Source organism: Antechinus flavipes, chromosome 2 (genome assembly GCF_016432865.1).
Source record: "Antechinus flavipes isolate AdamAnt ecotype Samford, QLD, Australia chromosome 2, AdamAnt_v2, whole genome shotgun sequence".
NCBI classification, from domain to species: Eukaryota; Metazoa; Chordata; class Mammalia; order Dasyuromorphia; family Dasyuridae; genus Antechinus; species Antechinus flavipes.
This window is the reverse complement of record NC_067399.1, coordinates 378,556,881-378,574,380: the sequence shown is the minus strand read 5'-3', so window position 1 is coordinate 378,574,380 and position 17,500 is coordinate 378,556,881.

Here is a 17,500-nt window from a genome sequence, read left to right as displayed (position 1 = left end):
TAGTAATGGGGCATACAAGGGTGGGGAGAGTATGAAGGGGAAGGGTTGGATGGAGATGAAAGTTTGGTACAGACTAACAAGGGAGGACTTTTGGCTTGAGGAATAATTATGTATAACGGGGCTAAAGGAGCAGGAGGTTGGGATGTAGCCTGGAGGAACATGAATATGAGAGAGAGTGCTGAATCCAATGAGTTTTGTAATTGGAAGAATGTGTAGAACTAACAAGCCCCATAGGTTCCAGCTGGAAACTATGCCATAGCAGCATTGGTAGAGAGGGAGCAAAAGGAAGAAGACAAAACAATTTTTGATCCAGGTACTGAACCTTCCACAGAATCTTGAAATCTTAGATCTAGAAAGTCATTTAGGTAATTAGTAGCTTTGTGAGCCTGGGACAAATCACTTAACCTAGTGATTATATCGTTATTTTAAATCATTATTTTCTGGATTTTTAAACTCAATTTATTTTAACTCAACAAATAAACATTTAATAATTATTTAATTTGACTCAAATAAATTTACTATGTACAAGGCCCTCAGTTCTGAATATGCAAAGATAAAAGATGCAGTACCTGACTTTATTCTATTATTCTATTCTAAGAAGGGAAGTGAGAAAAACACATTCACAAATGTAGTATTAGGCAGAATGAGATGACCCATGAGAAGTTACCCTAAAAGGTCACGGGAGAAAAAAAAATTATTTTCTAGCAGGGGAATTGAGGAATTGAGTGAATTGTTATTTTAATTGAGTCTGGGAAGAAACTAGGGTTTTCAACAGGTGGAGATGGGAGATGAGGAATTTCAGGTATGTGGCAAGTTAGTGCAAAAAGTACAGAAGAAGCAGAGGGAAAGATGATATTAGGGGATGGTGAGCAGTTCAATTTTTCTGTACCATAGAAGACAAAAGAAAATTATATTCTGTAAGGCTAGTAAAGAAAATTTGAGACAGATAGTAGAAGGATGTGAATGCTAGTATTGGGACTTTACATTTGCCTTTGAAGGTTTGGGGGCAGATGAGTGGGGTACTTTAGAAAGATTATTCTGGCAGCTGTATGAAAGAAGGATTGGAGGAGGAAGCACAAGGGGTAGGAGGTTATTGCAAGACCAAGGCTTCTGGGAAGTGAGAAGATGAAGCAGTACAGAATGATTTGAGCTGAAGTGAAGGGAGCATGGCTGGTGTACCTCATGGCAATCCCAACCTGACACTCACCCATCAGAAGAGTGTAAACCTTTTAAACAACAATTTTTACTACTAATACTACCACTACCATTACTGCTATTACTTTCTGATTTCTTTAGAAATAGTAAGAAATATAGATAGATAGATAGATAGATAGATAGATAGATAGATAGATAGATATTTTTTTCCTCTAAAGCCTTTTCCAGACTCCTGGGAAAAGTCCCTTGGAAAAGTAGGTAGTAGGTTAAGGACAAAAGGACTTTTCATTAGGTGAATGGAATTAAAGGGTAATCTATTCCCTTTATCCCTGGTGGGATTAGACTAGGATCTATTCTTGGAAAGTAGTCTTTTTCTCTCAATAGGTTCCTGATATAGATCTTTGGATGGGACTTTGTTTCCCTCAAGGAAGGGGCCTGAAAGGAATTAATTTAATGGACAAATTTTGGAATGTTAACTCAGACTGTATTTAATTTATCATTTCCTTTTTCAAGATTCTTTAAAATGTTACTTGAATTCTTCTTGGGTAGAGAGACATGTCTGAGAGTATTTGAGGTTATGCCAGTGTGAATATCTCTCTCTCCAAAAAATATTAGTGTAGTGGGAATAAACATGTTAATTTAAATTGAGCAACCCCATTTTAAGTCTTCATTTTGAGCCCAAATAGTTGTTATGTAAGCTGTTTTTCTATAATAAAATTATTTGAGTGGTAGGATTTGGCAATGGTCCATGGGTCTCTCAGATTTGGCAAATAATCACTAATGAAGTGTATGTGTTTTATATTTGGCAAATTTGTTGTTGTTTAACCATGTCAGATTCTTCATGAAGGTAAGGTCTTAGATCATATTTGAATTCAGGTCTTCCTACTCCAAATCCAGTGTTCTATCCACTGTAACACCTAGCTGGCATTTCATGAATTGTAGATTTTTAAAAAATACATACCTAAGGAGAAATGACTATAAGTTATCCATAACTCTTTGCAAGACCAAGGCTTTTCTCCTCTGGGAGTAAGATTTGGATGCTGAGCTATAATAATAAAGACAACATTTACATTGGCTTGTGTTTCAAGCACTGTGCTAAGTGCTTTACAATTGCCATCTCATTAGATCCCCACAAAATCATAAGAGGTGTTAATATTATCCCCAATTCACAGATGAGAAAATAGAATTAAAGTAACTTGTGTAGGGTCACACAGCTAGATAATGTCTGAAGCTAGATTTGAACTCAGGACATTTTACTGTCTTGACATCCTTTTGAGATCTCTGACTTGGTTCAAAAGCTTCCACTTGGTATTTTCGGTTCCTCATTTTGAGAAATTCTCCATTATAAAGCCTCTACAAAGAGTAGTTTGATTATAAATTGAGGGGACCCATCAGATCCATAGCTTTGTCAATTCTATTCTAAGGACATTTTCTATTAAGAGATCCTAAGACATAGGCAGATGGGCTCCTGAGTAGGCAGACCACACATTCTAGGGCCTGCTTTATATTCAAACAAATGAAAAAAAGTAAAGGAGAGCTCATCTTTCCTCCAATTCAAGATCTATCAGAGTCCCTAATGGCTCTTCTGGAATTAACCTTATGCTTCCAGAAGTTCAGATTGCCCTATAAATTCTGGTACCTGAGTAACTTCTCTGTTTCAGACCTGGAAAAAGCCAAAGTTGCTATGACAACAAGAAGCTTACCCTTTCTTGGATATTTCAGTGCACATTTCAGGATAAGCCGTCTCTCTGTAGCACAAATCATTCATCCAAAGGCCTCTTATGCCATTTTTGTCTATCTCCCTCCATAAGTCATTCACTGAGAATATACGCAAGACCCTGGTACTCCAGGATCCTTTATTCTCTTAGAGAAAATAGAGATCTTTGACTTTGAAACTTTTTTTGGGATACAGCTTTTTCTACAGAAGAAGAAATTTGGAAAGCAGCAAGCGCTTATTAGAGGGACATTTTAACTCACAAAATGAAAGGCTTGCAGCTCAAAATGAAATGTCTAAAGATGAACAGGGAACCATAAAAGATAATCAGGGTCAGGACCAGTCAAGGATGGGGAGGAAGGTGAGAGAGAGAGTCAAAGATTACAAATAGGGAGATTACCACATCCTTATAACTTCATATGGGTTGTAATCATCATCTTTAGTCTATGTAGGAAGAAAGGAACTAATGAGCCTCTGGAGGCCTCTTTTGGAGTCTAGAATATCCCAGTTAAGCCCAGCTCTCATCATATATCCTGCCTCTATATGAGATAACTTTGTGCTTGACATATAGGGTAAGTTCAGTGACACAGAGGAAGGAATCAGTGTTTTGAAGAACAGGGCAGAGTCTCCTTCAGGCTGATGGGGTCTAAAGCTTGAAGAGGCGCTCTCATTTTACAAATGATGAAATTGAGAAGGCTTGCCCAAGATCACCCAGGTAATAAGTAACAGAGGTATGACTGTTCCTAGTATATATCAGATATATTTGACTGACATCTCCAAGTCTAGAAACAGCGGGGATTAACTAACAAAATCCCTGCTTTTTGATGGAATATGAAAGATTCCAGGAAAAAAGGGTCTGGAGGGGCAGGAGGAGGGGGTTTGTCTAGAGCAGAGGCAGCCTGTTGCATGGAAGCCTTATGGTCCTTCAAGTAGCCTCTCAAACCTGGGGTGTCTGAGATGACTATACCAGCCCAACATTCAGGCTGTCCATCTGTTATCTCTTGTCTCAGCACATAACCCACTTGACTCTTTCTCTAGAAACAGATTCCTCAATCATATCTTTTATGCCTCTTCTTAAGAACAAGTCATTATTGAAAATATTGTGCAGCCTACTTACACCCACTAGACATCTTTCCATTGCCCCTTGGAACCCCTGCAGCTTTGATTTTCCTAGGACTAGTGGTATTACTGGAATTATAATTGACAGAATTTTCAAGTTAGAAGGGACTGAAGAGGTGATTTGATCCAACCCTCAATGGAACAAGAATTTCCTCTATAACATAAATAGTGTTGTTTTTGTTTAGTTGTTTTTCAGTTGAGCCTGATTCTTCATGAACCCATTTGGGGTTTTCTTGGCAAATATACAAAAAAGTTCAACATTTCCTTTTCCAGATCATTTTATAGATGGGAAAATTGAGGCAAAGAGGGTTAAGTGACTTGCACCAGGGTCACAGAACTAATAAGTATTTGAGACTGGACTTGAACACAGGAAGATGAGTCTTCCTGAGTCCAAGTCTTTGAAGCCAACCAGCTGTCCTTATAACTAACAAGTCAACATTTAGCTTTTGTTGGTTTTATTGGCTTCTGAAAAGACCACCAGTGAGAAAGAACCCACTATTTCCCAGGATTGCTCCCTTTACTTTTCTCATTGGTAAAAAGATTTTTTTAACTTCAAGTCTTAAATTTGCTTTTTTTTCCAACTTCTACCCATTGTTCCTAGTTCATGTCCTCAAGACCAATCAGACAAGTTCAATTCCTTTCCCATATTATAGCTCCTCTAATACTTAAACATACCCACCATACCCCACTCCAGACTTCTGTTTTTCAAGTTACTAGTTCCTTCAAATAATTTTCACTTAGCATGAAGTTGAGATTTTTCACCATTTCAGCTGTTTCTCTTGACCCTATTCTGTTTATCAATGACCTTATTAAAATGTAGTACCTAAAAATTAATACAATACTCTAGATGTGTGGTCCAATGAGGGCAGAATATATTGAGGTTGTCACTTTTCTAGCCCTAGATATTGTGCCTGTTTAAAAAATATGACAAGATTATATTAGCTTTTTGGTTCATTTGTTGATTTATTAACTTCTATGTACCACACCATTGACTCATTGAGTTTGCAATCTAGTAAAAACCTACGATCTCAGATCTTTTTCTTTTTTTTTTTTTGAATTATCTAACCTCCTTTATCTCATAATTGTTAAACTGATTTTTAAAAAAATTAGGAAAAAACTTGGTTTTTATTAAATTCTGTAGTTTTCAGTTTAACCCAATGTTCTAGCCTGTCAAGATCATTTTGAATCCTGACTCACCATCACATCCACTATGTTTGCTATCCCTCTCAGCTTCATGTCATCTAGAAAATTAATAAGAGTGCCATAGGCAGTCTAAGACCATATATAGATCCCTGAGCCTCTCCACCAAAAATATCCTTCCAATTTGACAACAAAAAACATTAATGCCTACTCTTTGCATGCAGCCATTCAACTAGTTCCAAATAACTGAATTGTACCATTATTTTGCCCATATCACTTTATTTGTCCACAAGAATAGCAAAAGAGACTTTGTCAAGTGATGGCTAATATAATTTATCTATGTAAATTACATCTATGGTATTCTTCTGCTGTACCAGTTTAGATACCCTGTCAAAAAAAGAAATGAGGTTAGACTACCATGGCATGTTTTTAAGGAAATAATATTGGTCCCTTGTGATCACTGGTTTCTTTGCCAAATGTTCACCAATCATCTCCTTAAAAATACATTTAGAATTTTGCCAGGAATTCAAGTCAAGCTCACATTACTAAGGGTAACATTCTGTTATCTTCCTTCCTCCTTCCTTCCTCTCTCCCTTCCTTCCTTCCTTCCTTCCTTTGTTCTTTCTCTTTCCTTCCTTCCTTCCTCCCTCTCTTCCTCCCTCTCTCCCTCTCTCCCTTCCTTTCTTCCTTCCTCCCTCCTTTCCTCCCTTTCTCTCTCCCTTTCTTTCTCCCTCTCTCCCTCCCTCCTTTCCTTCTTTTCTTCCTTCCTTCCTTCTTTCTTTTTTCCTTCCTTCCTTTCTTCTTTCTTTCCTTCCTTCTTTTCTTCCTTCCTTCCTTCCTTCTTTCTTTCTTTTCTTTTTTGCTTGCTTTTTTCCTTCCTTCCTTTCTTCTTCTTTCCTTCCTTTTTCCTTGCTTTCTTCCTTCTTCCTTCTTTCTTTCCTTTCTGTCTTTCTAAATAAACAAAGATCAGGCATTTGTAAATATCCAATTTTCAGGCATGAAACATCCATCTTAATTATTCAACTCACACTCAAATGGATCTATGATTTCATTGATTTGGATACTCTTTCCAACAAAGTAGATCTCAACCCATCCATGCCTGCCCATTTTCTATGATTCTTATCAATTTCCTCTCATAAATTCACCAATGGAGTCTAACCAATGTGTTAACGTGTTTCCTCACTTTTTCCTGGCATCATCAGGGTGCCAGTGAACAACTCACCTACCATTCCTTGTACTTGCTATGGCACTGACCAGACGATCTTCTCTTCATATCATTTATTTCCTTGATGATATCTTTGGCTCCTGTTCTTTAAAATTGCTCATTAGGTTTATGTTGCAGCCAGCTCATACATGCCATACATCTTCCCTTTGCCCTTTGTGTGATAATAATTTTTAATTCTTCAGAGATTGTTTTGTTCTATGTCTTGCAGTCATATAACAATACAGGTAAAAGGTTGGCATTTTAAAAAATGGATCGTTGTTTCTGGGACACTAAAGCATGCTGTCATTAAAGGGGCTTTGAAATTCTGTGAGGGCAATCCAGCCAACTCTCCTCCTCCTCTTTAAGTCTGGGTCCCACTCAATGTCCATTTATACATTTGTCTACATAAAATAATTGGAAGAGTCTTTTTTTGGTGGGGGAGGGAGGAGAAATGGATGAAAATTCACTTTTTTCACTGTTGCTATTGCAGATTGATAATTCATAAGTCTGGGAGAGTTCCCTGGGAGCAGTGAGAGGCTAAATGGCTAGCTTTTCAGTCAACTAGGGCTGCTGGTGAAATGTCTGTGTTCAAATTGTGGAAGCTCCAGAACAATAAGAACCAACATAAGGTAGTAAAAAGAACTTATAGTTCTGCCTCACGTAAATCCAGTTCACTGTAAGTCAAGACATCCTCCTGATGTCATTGTTCCTCTTTGAGAATGAAGGACAAACAACAAGAACTTTTACTAAAAGGTACAGGGAGGGAATGGAGATCCTTGCAAAGTGGACCAGTTGTCAGAGACTTTAAACATTGTGGTCTTGGTCTGGATGGAGGCTTCTCCAAGAAAAATAGGTCAGTCCCTTTTATTTAGACTCTCCTGGAATGCTTCTGCAAATTCCCTAACTCCTAGAGCAGTTAACGCATTTGAGGCAGACCTTGAACCCAGGACTTTCTTAGTCCTATCTCTAGTCACTGCCTCTTGCTTTAAAAACTCCTGATATCAAAAAGATAAGATTTTATGGTTACCAGAATAAGATCTGCCATAGAAAATTTTGTGAGTCTATTCTCTTATCATATTTTCATAGATCATTCTCCTGAAGAATAATCCCTATAGATCCCTAATAGATAAATGATCAAATAACAGGAAGAGGTAATTGTCAAATAAAGAAAATTATGTTTTCAAAAACCATTTTTTTAAATGCTCTAAATCACAAATACTAAGATAGATTCAAATTAAAACAACTCCAAGACTCCATCTCCCATATGGCAAAAATGACAAAACATTAAAATGGCAGTTGTCAGAAGGGCTATAAGAAGATAAGGACACTGAATTTATGCATTATTGGTTGAACTGTTAATTAGTCCAATCATCCTGAAAAAAAGTTGGAACTATGGCCAAAAAGTCACTGTATCCTACTATCAATAGAATAAGGTCAAAGTCAACATCTTTACTTTTATCCCGTTCTCATTTTTTAGATTCAATGACTTATTTTTAAAAATCGAGTTGTAGCTACTCTTTAAAAAAAAAAAAGAGTTATGATTTTTAACTTTGGTATAACTAGTTAATGATCTAATTGCTTACCAAAAGTAGATACTGAAAGGATTCCCAGATTTATTAGTAGTTGTTTTCTATCTGGTATTCATACATGTGTGCATACATAACAATACATGTTGTTCAATCATTATTTGCCATTCCTTCTCCAATTCATTGTACAAATGAGGAAACTGAGGAAACAGTATGAAGTGACTTGCCCAGGGTCACACAGCTAGTTTTTGAGGATGGATTCAAACTCAGGAAGAGGAGCCTTCCTGACTAGCACTCTAACCACTGTACCAGCTAGTTGCCTGTCTTAAAGTTAGGAGAACTGTAAATCAGTTTGCTTATCTCTATGCTATGTTGACTTTCTATTTGATCCTCATAACTATCCTTTGTGACAGAAATCTGACCATTTGTATTCCTAAACTCAAGTAAGTTATTTGTCCAAGGCCATACAGCCAGAAAACTATATAACAAGGACTAGAATTCAATTCTTCTACTTGGCAAAAGCAGAGTGCTTTTTACTATTCTTACCAAATATCTACTCTTTCTTGAAAGCCCATATGGAATGACAGCTCTAGTCCTCACCTATTTCCCCTTTCTCTAAATTCCTTTAGTATTTCCTATATGTATCACACAATTAAGCACTTCATTTTATGGTCAAATATCATTCACTATTGGGTTTCTTTGTATTAGACTTCTTTTCCTAGCAAGGCTGTAAGCTCTTCAAGGACAAGGTCTGTGAATTCTATTTCTATTATGTTAGTAAGCAGTGCCTGATAAAGGGACGAGCGCACAGAATCATAAACTTAGAGCTGGAAGAGATCTTAGAGACCATCTGGTCCAACCCCTTTATTTTACAGATGTAGAACTGAAATGCAGAAAACATAAAGGATTTATCCAAAGACAAACGGGGAGTAAAGAGCAAAGGTGGAATTTAAACTCAGAGCCAGCATCCTTTCTCCTATACCATAGAATGACTGTTCAATAAATACTAATAGATTAGCTCATCACTGGAAAGAAATAGACTCTTAGAATGTCAATATCATACAGACCCTTAGAATACAGAATGGCAAAATATGTATCACTGAATGTAAAACCCAAATGGTATCTTGTAATTAGAAAGCCATCGCAGTTTAGAACTGGTGATTCAGGCCAGTTCCAATGATGGAGAGTGCCATATGCACTAGAGAGAGAACTGTGGGGACTATAGATCACAACATAGTATTTTCACTTTTTTGTTGTTGTTGTTTGCTTGCATTTTGTTTTTTTCTCATCTTTTTTCATTTTTGATCTGATTTTTCTTGTGCAGCATGATAATTGGGAAAATAAGTATAGAAGAATTGCACATATTTAATATATATTGGATTACTTGCTGTCTAAGGGGAAGGGTGGAAGAAGGGAGGGAAAAAAATTTGGAACACAAGGTTTTGCAAAGGTGAGTGTTGAAAACTATTTATGCATGTTTTGAAAATAAAAAACTTTAACAATAATTTTTTAAAAAGATCTTAGAATCAAGAATCTCACATTTAAAAAAGATTTTAACAATAATCTCATTTACTAAATTTTTGTCATTGTAGTAATTTTCAATTATGTCTGCTTCTTTATGATCCTACTTTGAGGGTTTTCTTGGCAAAAATGTTGGAGAGGATTGCCATTTCATTCTCCAGCTCACTTGAACAAACTGAGGCAAAGAAGGATAAAATAACTGGCCCAGTTAGTAAGCTAGTAAGTGTCTTGAAGTTGGATTTGAACATCCTGACTCCAGGCCCAATACTCTATCCATTGCACTACCTGCAGCTCAATCAACCAAGAACTTGAACTTTAATCTCTGACAATCAGATGTCAAACCCAATGATGAGAAAAATGATGAGACAACCCATTTCAGTTTGAGATAGCTTTGATTGTTAGGAAGTTTGTCTTGCATAAAGCCAAAATTTCCTGCTCTTTCACTTAGTTCTAATTCTGATCCCTGGGGTAAGCAGAACAAATCTAGTTGCTCTCTCCATAATTTAGGAATTCCTCTAAGTGATGAAGAGGGCACCTCCATGTGGGTTCATTGTGACTCTTTTTTCAAGTTTTCCCACTTCAGGGGGTATACCCATTAAGCAGAAAGTTTTGCTTTCTCTTGCCATATAATTCCTTGATGATATTCTTTTATGATGATATCTTATTATTCTTTGAAGGTTTTTATTAGTTATATTTTGTAATCTGTTCATACCTGTATTGTACTCTCTGTGATACTCATCTTTAGTTCTTCTGAGTCGATATTGTTCCATATCTATTTGTCATAATATAACACCAAGGAAATGTTAGCATTAAAAAGATTGACCTTCGTTTTCATGGGAAACTTGAGGTAAATAAAGAGCTTTGTAGTTTCCTGAAGGCAATCCAGATCACTCTCCTCATTTTCATGTCTAAGCTCATCTCATTGTCCATTTATACTCTCTATCTCAGCTTTGTACAGTATCAGACAAATTCTATGGAGTATTAATCCAAATCTTTGTTAAAATGGGTACAATAGATATTTTTTGTCCACTTGTACTTGCCTGTGTGAATGAACAGACAAAAATCTTTTGAGTGATTACAGATCTTGTCCAGGAGGCTCTGTAATGTGTTAGAACTTGATGTAATAAATTTAACTCCCTCTCCATCCCCCAAACACAAGCATCTAGAGGAACTCATTATCCACTAATAATCCTCCTAAATTAGGACTCTGCTAGAGCTTTTCTATCACCCTGTTTTATATGATTTTGAATAGGGTTTATTTTTGTGGATATAATATTCTTTTTTTTTTCTTTTTCTTTCTTTCTTTTCCTTTTTCTTTTTTTTTTTTCTTTTTTTTTTTTTTTTTTTTTTTTTTTTGCTTTGGCAATTGGGGTTAAGTGATTTGCCCAGGGTCATACAACTAGTAACTATTAAATAGTTGGATTTGAACTCAGGTCCTCCTGATTTCAGGGCCAGTTCTCTATCCACTGAGCCATCTAGCCGTCCCTTGTGATTATTCTTTTTTTTTTAAAGCTTTTTATTTTTCAAAACATATACATGGACAATTTTTTAACATCAACCCTTGCAAAACATTGTATTCCAATTTTTCCCCCTTTCTTCACTCCTTTCCCTAGATGCCAAGTACCAATATATGTTAAACATGATAGAAATATATGTTAAAAGTAAATATATTCTTGAAGGATTCCTGGTTCCTGCATGGGAGACAGTGTGCTAAGTCCAACTTTGTTTTTATCAAATGTTTAAAGGTATCTTATCATGTTTCTCCCTTGAATCTTCTCTTTTCTAGGCTGGCCAGGTTTGAGACTTTTCACTGGTCTTTATCACAGAATATTAGAGGAAAGAGACCCTAAACACTATCCAATCATGTTGCAGAAAAGGAAACTGAGCCGCGATGAGGGGACCTAACTCACTGAAGGTGACACAGCAAATGAGTAGCAGATCTGATCCTCAAGTCCGTGTCTCCTGACTCTTTTTCCATCTTTCCCTGGTGCCTTCATGCTGAGCAGTTCTAAGCTAGTATCTAAGCAGACATTCCCCTTTAGGGAAGGAGCTTTTCAAACTATTAGATGAAAATACCACTATTTTTTGCTCAGTAAGGTAGAGAGAGGTCTTTAGCCAATCCACCGGCCTTCCTTCCTTGACACTCACTCACTAAAAATACTAATTAATTTTTAGAGGAAAATAAAATGTTGATTTTGCCCCATCTCAAAAATGTGCCTGAGTGAGGAAGTGTTTGCTCTGCCATGCTGACTCACCTCCCAGGTCCACTCTCCATCCACACTAAGGCCTTCGACTTGGAAAGAGCCCAAAGGCAGGCTGGCCCAGAACAATGCCACATTGAAGCCCAGACTCCTGATAAAAGATAATTTTTTCCCCTTTGGTCTGATTGCCAAGGCAAGAGTGACTGTCCCTCTTAATATTAATAAAACAGGGCGTCCACCTTTGTTCCCACCCTAGCCACTTTCACCGTCACAGGATGTCATATAAAATGAGATCTCTATGTCTCCTAAAGCCCGGTCAAAGGTCATGATGTCAGGCCCATTTATTGTCAGTAATCTTTAACCTCAGATGGCCAAAGAGCTAAAATGGGGAAGACAAAGCAAACAGAGGCCCAGCATTAAAACTTAATGACTCAGCTTCACCTGAGCTGGATTCAGCCAGTTTTTTCCTATTCCTGTTTTTTTTCCAACATCCTTAAGCTCCAGAAATTTGTAAAGAAAGTTCATGTTCTCTATCCCCGGCACCTTGATACAATAGGCATTTATTTAACAATAATTATATTCATGCAGAATCCAGGGGAACGTTGCTAATAGCTAGTCAGCCTCTGTCACTTTCAAGTTCATGGGTCTGATTCATGAAGAAGGGAAAAAAAAGCCGACACATTCTATTATGTGACATCTTCACTCACTGCCAATGGCTAAGTTTTGAGCTGTAAGCTATTCATTAAATGTCTTTTCTCCTTCCCCAGTGCAGTTTCCATCGCTTTGTTATGCAATGAAAGGGTAAGTCTGTAAATTGAAGATGGAAGGATCCCAAAGAAGGCTTTTTTGTCACTTTGTAGACCACCAGGGTCCTGACCCCACATGCCTCTTCATTCTCCATGACATACAGTACACAGATATACCTCACAACTTGGGAAGCATTTATTGAGGTTAGGTTAGGCTAGGTAATCTCTAAGGTCCCTTTCAGCATTATTCTATAGTTCTTGGCAGCAGAGAGGGAAAAGCCTGACTCTAGATTCATAGGACCTGAATTCAAAACCCATTTCTGATGTTTTCTTCCCGGGTAACCTGCATGGCTTTCATTTTCCTCATCTGTAAAATGATGGGCTTAGTTAGTCTATAAGATAACCTTTTAGTTATTACCTTTCCAAAATGACATTCTATCCTCCAAGATTTCTGGGTTTTTTTGTTTTTTTTCTGAATCTATTTGAATTACCTGATTTGTCTCCTTTTGCAAATTATGCAAAGAGCTGAGAGAGGGAAATAGAAAGATGAATAACAATTGTTCCTATTTATATGAATCTTTACCATTACAACATGCTTTAACTCATTTGAACCTCACAACAACTCTGCAAGGAAGGCCTGAAGGAAGAATAGGGTTTCAACAAGCAAAGATGAGGAAGGATGGCTTTCCAAGGTTTTCACAGATTCATAGTATTTAGATTTTGAAGGTAATTTAGAGATCGTTTACTTCAACCATTTTATTTGCCAAGCCTTTCTGTGATAGATTAAAGAAATGGCTCAAAGTTGCATAAATACAATTTGGGATTCAAGCCTAGTTTTTCCAAACACTGGTTTCTTTCTCTCATACCACACTGATTCTATATACCAGAGACTGGATTATGGGGTATTAAGGATCACTTATTTCTGATATCTGCATATCCACTGGTGGGACATTTTTTTTCTTAAGTTTTTTTTTTCCTCAGGAATAATATCAATTTTAGTTTGCCGCTTGCCTCCCTCAGCATGAAGAAATCAAACTGGTGGCCAACTAACCAAAAAACATCCCCTAGCCAAGGACAGTAGGAAATCCATTCATTTGGCCTCGGATGTTACCTGAAATAGCAAATCAACCACACTGATGAATGGCCAAGACAGGAGTTATAGAATTAGACTCAAGAATATCAGAGCTAGGAGGAATCTTAGAAGCATATAATATTAGAATCCTAGGAATATCAGCTCAAGAAAGGACTTCAGAATTATAGAAATTTAAAATTTCAGAATTAAATGGGGTCTGAGAATCATAAAATGTGAAATGTCAGTACAATTAAACATCATTTAGTTCAGGGGTTCTTTTTCTTTCTTTCTTTTTTTTGTGTGTGAGGTAATTGGGATTAAGTGATTTGTCTAGGATCATATAGCTAGTAATTGCTAGGTGTGTGAAACTAAATTTTGAACTCAGGTCCTTCTAACTTGAGGGCTGATGCTTTATCCACTAATACCATCTAGTTGCCCCACTTTTGTGTGTGTATGTGTGTGTGAATGACCTTTAGCATGGACCCCTTTAGCAGTCTGGTAGAGCTCAATGACCCTTTCTCAGAAATATATTTTTAAATAATTGAAGGAAAAGACAAATTTCAATTAGAACTTAGTGAAGATAGAAATATAATATTTTCCTACTTGAATTCATATACTCCAGGTTAATACCTATGAATTAGTTTCATATGACAGGTAAGGAAGCTAAGCCCATAGTAAGGTAGTGACCACAAGCCTGAATTTCCTGAGTCCCAAAACCACTTTCTGCCACTTGGGAAAATGCTCAGAGGGATGAAGTGAGTCAGAAGGGACTTGGCTGAACCCTGTTGCTTTGCTCTGACCACAATATATTTTTCTTTGTTCAGAGGAGAAAAAGGGGAGGAGATGCAGATCAAAGACCAGTAAGATAGGATGGGCCAGGAAGCTGGTTATCAGTACATGGGGGGGGGGGGGGGGAGGACAGGGGAGGGGGAAGAGAGCAGAGGGAGTGACTGAAGAAAGAAAACAAAAGCCATAAAGTTGGATTTTGATTGGTTTTTAAAAACTGATTTCTCCCACAAGGAAAGGCAAGCTTCCAGCCTTTAACTGACAAGGTGACAAGAAATACCTTCCTCTCATTTATTTATTAGTAGGGAATGTGCATGTATGTGTGTCTGTCTGTTTATCTGTGTCTATGTTGAGGGTAGGGAGGGCCAGGAGAAGAAATAGCTTTGGATTCAGAGGCAGGAGACCTGAGTTCTTGTTCTGGTTCTATCTTGGGTTTGAATGACTTATTTCCTTTCTCTAGATCTCAGTTTCTCCATCTATTAAATAAAGGGATTGAACTCAATTGTCTCTATGATCCCTTTTAACTCAGTCTATAATTATTATCCTCTCCTGTAACTGAACTCTATTAAGAGTTTTATACATGATTTTTCCCTGTTAATAAAGACCTCAACCCTTCCCAAGCTCATGAGATGAGGAATAAAAATAGCTAACATTATATGTAGTAGGGAATGTAGAAGGCCCAATGGATGGAATATTGGGCCTAAAATCAGGAAAACTCCTCTTCCAAAGTTGAAATCTGGCCTTAGACACTCATTAGCTGGGCAAATCACTTAATCCTATCTGCCTCAGTTTCCTCATCCATAAAATGAGCTGAAGAAGGAAATGGCAAAGCACTCCAGTATCTTTGCCAAAAAAAAAAAAAAAATCCCCAAATGGGATCATGAAGAGTCAGGTGATTAAAATGGCTAGACAACAACAGGCATTATATAGTTGTGCTAAATGCTTTACAAGTATGATCTCTTTTGATAACAACAACCTTGGAAGGTCAATATTATCGTTATCATCCCATTTTGTAGTTGGAAAAAAAATAAGATAGAGGTCAATAAGCTGAGATCACACATCTGGTAAGTTTTTGAGGTCAGAGTTGAACTCCCTATCCTCCTGAGCCTAAGCCCAGGACTTTACCCATTATACCATCTGGCTACATTAATGCTTGAAGTAGTCATATAGAAGAGAGAAAGATGGGCAAGTACCATCAGAAAGAGAAATGATAACAGAAAGAAAGGAAAATCTGGGAAAGACAATAAGGAGGTAGGGAAAAGCAAAATAAACTAGTGAATAAAGTCAAGATTAACAATCCTGATGGTTAATACTTAATTAATTATTATAATTATATTAATACAATATAATCATAATTAATTAATTATTATAATTATATTATTACAATATAATTATAATTAATGCCTCATCATTTTTTAGGACTCGTGAACTTCACAGAAACTTATAACAACAGAGTTTGTATCTCTATTCCTGTCCAGAGCTCATCACTGGTCTGAATACCAGGCTTATGAAACAGTCGCTAGTCTGGAAAATTAATTTATTGAGGTGAAAAATGATCAGAAGTCAGCAGATCTGAGTTCTAGTCCTAATTTTCCATTCACTCATTGGAATCTGTTTTTGCTGTCCTAATTTTCTATACACAGTGAAAAATTGGGATCCCGGCAGCGACCTCCAATCCCTGTCAAAGCATCTTAGCCTGGGTGGCGTTCCTGAAATGCCACTGCTGGCAATCCAGCTTGAGAAGTGCCAGAGCCTTTCCTCACATCATCATTCTTCCTTCATGCTCTGAGCTTCTGGCATTGTTTGTGAGTCTATCATTATCTTTGTTCATCCTGACATCAAGTACTCACTGAGAGAGCATTCCTGGGAGCCTGCTGGCACTTCCCTATCAATCAATCATGTGGGTAATCAATCCAGGAAGCAGGTCTAGGAAGCTTCCAACTGTCAAGCGATACCTGGCTTCTAATTAGGCCTCGGAATTATTCTAATTGGACTGTCTCGTTCCGTTTCCTAGAACCCAGAGAAACATGGTGTCATTACCAGTGTTGATAGGAAGGATAGCGGAGCAATCGATGTCAGTGTCACTCATACCTAGACAGAGTCAACCTTAGAGGCAGGGAGAGTACATTTGTGTAGTTTATACATTAGAAAGCACTTTCATATTTATAAATCTCACAATATCCCCACGAGGGTGGCAGGACCTGCACTATTATCCCCATTTTACAGATGAAGAAACAAGCTTAGAGAGATTAAGTGATTTATCTGCCAAGACTGGGAAAGAATCCCAGCCACTTTTACTTGGAGTGTACCACAACACCCTGCTTAGGCACTGGAATTCCTACAATGATGACTTGAACAGCGTCATTATGGAGCTTATGTTCTGATATTTTCCAGTGTGTGGAACACAAGAAGCATATAAAAAAGAGGGGAACAAAACTTTATGTGACATACTACTAGATTGTAGGCTTCTTGAGGGTTGGGGCTGTGTTCATTTCTATCTTTCCATCCCCAAGATTTTGCATGGAAATATAAAATAGGAATGTAGTATGAATTTAGCAAATATCCATTGAATTGAACTGAACTAAAGTTATCAAGGAAAGATTCATTTACATTCACGGGATCAGGAAAGTTTCAAGGAGAAAGAAATAGTTGAATGGTACTTTGAAGTAAGTAGAATGTCAATAAGTGTGTTGGTGAATAGGAAAAGGGAATTCCAGACTTTCAGGGATAGAGGGATAAAGGCACCAGAGTAAGAGAACAAAATTAATTCCAGATGACCGAGGGTAGTGTGAAATAAGCTGGTAAGGTAGGAATTATCCAGGGCCTCAAATGCCAGACAGTGGAACTTGAAATGGATTTAATAAGAAATAGGGAGCCATTGGTAGACTTTTAGTAGAGGCCTTTCTTGGTCTCTCCCCTCACTCCTTGCCAATCTAGCATCTTCTTTCTCAGATTGCTTCCCATTTACATTTTGTTGTCATTCATCTTTCATTTTTCAAAAAAGAACAATGACATCATGGGGTGATATCTTGCCTTGTTCTAGAATTAGGTTGAAGTGAGACAATTTGCACAAAATTGTCAGCTTCTCTTTTCCAGAGTCATTGAAATGGAAAGACCAAAGTCCACTCAACTGGTGGTGGTAAGGGTGCAATGGAAGATCCTGGAGTCTTCAATATCTGACAGAACTATAAATACTCCACAGGACCTTCTTCAGCTGCCTTCATGGTCTTTGGAACAAATTACCCCATTTGACTGGGAGAAGTCTTTACAGACTTAGAGGAGACATCCCCTAACTCACTGACAGGTTTGAGATCTG